This window comes from Pollicipes pollicipes, unplaced genomic scaffold (assembly GCF_011947565.3).
Source record: "Pollicipes pollicipes isolate AB1234 unplaced genomic scaffold, Ppol_2.1 Scaffold_6138;HRSCAF=7277_pilon_pilon_pilon, whole genome shotgun sequence".
Classification (NCBI taxonomy): Eukaryota; Metazoa; Arthropoda; class Thecostraca; order Pollicipedomorpha; family Pollicipedidae; genus Pollicipes; species Pollicipes pollicipes.
Window position 1 is genome coordinate 14,174,772 of NW_023596818.1, and position 3,544 is coordinate 14,178,315.

Sequence of the window (3,544 nt, forward strand, 5' to 3'; positions counted from 1 at the left end):
GTTGATGGGCTTCAACCTCCACCCCCAACTTGGAGAACATGCGGGCCAAATTAGGAGAGAAAACTGTTTGCTGGTGCATTTTGGGGCTGGCTGTCATTGTTCACTGTTCAGTCCCTCAAATTCACAGAATGAGTGAGATTACAAACGTTAATTAATCATGAAAACGATCATACCTTTACGCAGTTTATTTTGATATTTTCTTACCCATAGTGAGAGTGAGGGTAAATCTTTGCTTGAATCGGCCAGTATTGCAAGAGGAACTGGCCCTTGATGACCAACTTCTTCACCTGAAGAATCGTCAGCACAGAATCGCCAAACAGCCTGCAAATAGGCAAGGACATTATTTCATTTCACGGTAATCGACACTTACCAGGCTTAGTCCTATAGCTACTCCTGTCTAGAACAGGAACACGACGCAGGCCGTCACGTGCCCTTTTCAAACATCAGCAACTACAGTGGTTTTATTAACGCTTAGTGGACATGTCGAAAAGGGTTTGAACCTGTACCCCCCACGTGAGAAAGTTACTAACTGCACCCGTTAGAAGAAAAAAACAATAAAAAGTTACTGACGGTACCCATTGTTTGTGATTCGAAATTCGACGCATTTACTGCAAGCGCGTCAAGATGCAACCGAAAACATTTAGTTCTCTTGAACTTCCATCTTTACTTCGGATAACTTTATGTAAAAATGTTGTATGTTTCCTTCAAGTCACGAAGGGGTGCTGACTCAGAAGGCGTGCGCCTGCGGTATTTGAAATTCCGGGTCTCCGGTTTACTTTAGCAGATATCGATGGTAACGTCGCACAAGGACAACGTTACGCTACAGAAGCGATTAGTTTAGATTTAATTTTAAAATTAAATCAGAAACTTGCATATGGTCCGTGTTCTTAACAGAGATGATGCACTCGCTATGCACCGTTGCGCCATTATTCAGTAAGAGCTACATATCTGCTGGAACAAGTGAGTGCCACCTCATTCCGTGAATGGTGGCACGGGTTATTACAATATAATGCGATTGTGTCGACTGTTCCTCTTTCAAATCTTTGCTTATTATAGCGGCGTGTAAACAAAGCAAATAGTGATTTATTCCGTTCATTTTGGTCCGCATTGCTTTGCAGTACCATCGTTGCTGACATCCACCAACGGAAAGTATTCCAGTCAAATCCTGAGCCGGCATGTTAACTTGCCAGGAGTTTCATTTGTGTACTCACTTTACGTGGGTGACGCGGAGCGTGGAGAGTCCGGTCACTTTGATGCGGCTACCAGAGACGGAGAAGATGCCCACAGTCCTCTTTGGGAACGCGATCCTCGAAATGGGGTCGGAGCCCACGCCGCCGTACCTGGTCTTGGCCGCTGGTTGTGCGGATGCATTGTCAACAACATGCATTATCATTATCATACATCATCACTGTGATACATTATCAACAACAGTTGTAATAATTGATGTGGTTGTCTGGTATCAATGAACTCGACCGATGCATCCGTTTTGAATTTATATCGCATCGGTAGGCTGTGTATCAACCAAGACACTCCCATACCCATTAAACCCGTGATTTTCTTTCGACGTCTATCAACTACAGAGACTGTACAACGTCAGCTGTCCACCTTGCCTGATGACGAGGTGTGCAAATATACATATTTCTACTTACCAATAAATTTTTAAAGTCCTTCAAAAGGCACCGCGGTGCAGTTGTGGCTAACGATAGTGATGCAGCAAGGCAAACAACTTAATGACGTAATGGTTGAGAGAGGTCGCTAGTTCTGAGCCGAGCTAGGATGGGCAGCAGCTGTGCGGTGGGTGGTTCCCAAACGAAACTCGCGAGGGGGACTCAATCATGTGAGACTCTTTCGTCGTATAGTGCCAAGAAACGGCGGGATAACGGCACGATCTGGAAACACTCATCGTGATGAGAACCGAAAGAGCGGTCCGTGGTGCTAAATTAAACTAAAATGCGAACCCAAGAATGGGGCAGCCCTCCTTTTTGCTGGGTCCTCTGAAAGTTTGGGATTGCGTATGGAACTATCGCGTGCTCAAGTATAATCCAACAATCCTTTACACGGCATTTGGGTCGCCTGTGTGTTTAAACGAAAGGCAGGAGACTTTATGTAAGCACGAGACAGCATGTTACTTCGTGTATTTCGTTGCTTTCAAATAATGTATGGTTCAATAGCATTGCAATACAAAGTAGTGATACTCATGAACAGGACCATAAAGCATTTAAGAGCCCGTTCAATCTGAGATGCCTCTTTACGACAGAGATCCAGTGTGAGCACTGGGCTGCACAATCTGCAGACATCCGTGTGTCTACTCCTGACCCAATGCAACTCGTTGCCCGCTATACATGAAACCCTCAATCCCTTAGGCGTGCCCAACCCGTAAAGACCGGAACAGAGACTAAACCGAAGTGGGCAGAACAGAAAAGCGCAATCAAGTCACCCTCCTGTTTTGGCCTTTACCTTCAATCAGGGCATTTTTGCTTTTGTCTATAAAGGACCGGAGCTTGGCTAGGACGCAGTCGTTTACGTCTGCGGGGACTCCACATCCTAGGTTGCTGGCGATCCCGAGGACCAATTTGCTCGGAGTAGCAGCCAGTGCTTCACCTGCGTACAAAGTGGCGTCAGTCACACTGCAGCCAAATGTAACGGCAAACCATCCGATAAACGCTCTCCTGCTGGACACAGTTATGCTGGGTCGTGTTATTGAGGACCAAATTGATGTCATGAGTACCACAAGCTACCTTGTACTACAAACACAAGCTTAAGCTAACCAACCTGGCTCACGAAATGCAAAATCGGTGACCTTTTAGCTATTTTGAATTTGGCACGGTTTGACTTGGTGTCCTTAACCCTGTCACGCACGTACCTTTCACAAAATGAGACATCGGGTAACCAGCTACCTTTGATCCTGCCGGGCGGCATCCGTTCTCACTCGCATTGAGAGTGAAGGGTTGGTCACCGTTTTTCCGTTTGGCTCCAATTAGAGCTAAAGGTCAGGTTGGGTGTATGGGCAGAGAGAAGTTAGGTTGGGTTCATTGATTTACTATAACGCTGACGTCTATAAGATGACGCTGATACCAATAAAATATACATACTCACCAGACATACTATATATACTATATATACACCAGATATACTATATATACTCACCATAAAACTGATACCAACAAACTCACCAGAAAAGGAAGCTACGAAGAGGAGGCATGCCAGAGATAAAGGTGTCATCTTCTGCAAGAAGCACAATTGTGGCAGATAAGATCGATGGTGCATCATTTACGGACTCTGTTCATTTGCATGCAAACATCACGTTTATTGGTTCGTCTTTATGCGTCATTATGACAACAACACTACCCAATATTTTGTTACAACTTGAAACAAATAAAGTGCAAATCACGATTAAGAATTGCAATGTTGCACTGAAATGACTGAGTGGTCTTCGAAACAAGCACAAATTTTCTTTTATGTACCGCTGCGAACTGCATGTACATGCATCCACTGGATAAAGCTCCGGAGATAGGATCGCTGTGGTTTATCTGCAAATGCAAAA

At 44.8% G+C, this 3,544-nt stretch overlaps 1 long non-coding RNA gene across 1 annotated transcript; it reads right to left on the reverse strand.

Moving 5' to 3' along the window:
* Positions 1 to 246: 246 nt before the first annotated feature.
* Positions 247 to 3,226, reverse strand: LOC119106236 (uncharacterized). Its single transcript, XR_005095107.1, has 4 exons — positions 3,174 to 3,226; positions 2,458 to 2,601; positions 1,212 to 1,353; positions 247 to 321 (listed from the first exon to the last, which is right to left on the reverse strand). It is a non-coding gene; the product is annotated as an uncharacterized LOC119106236 (long non-coding RNA).
* Between the last annotated feature and the right edge of the window lie 318 nt (positions 3,227 to 3,544).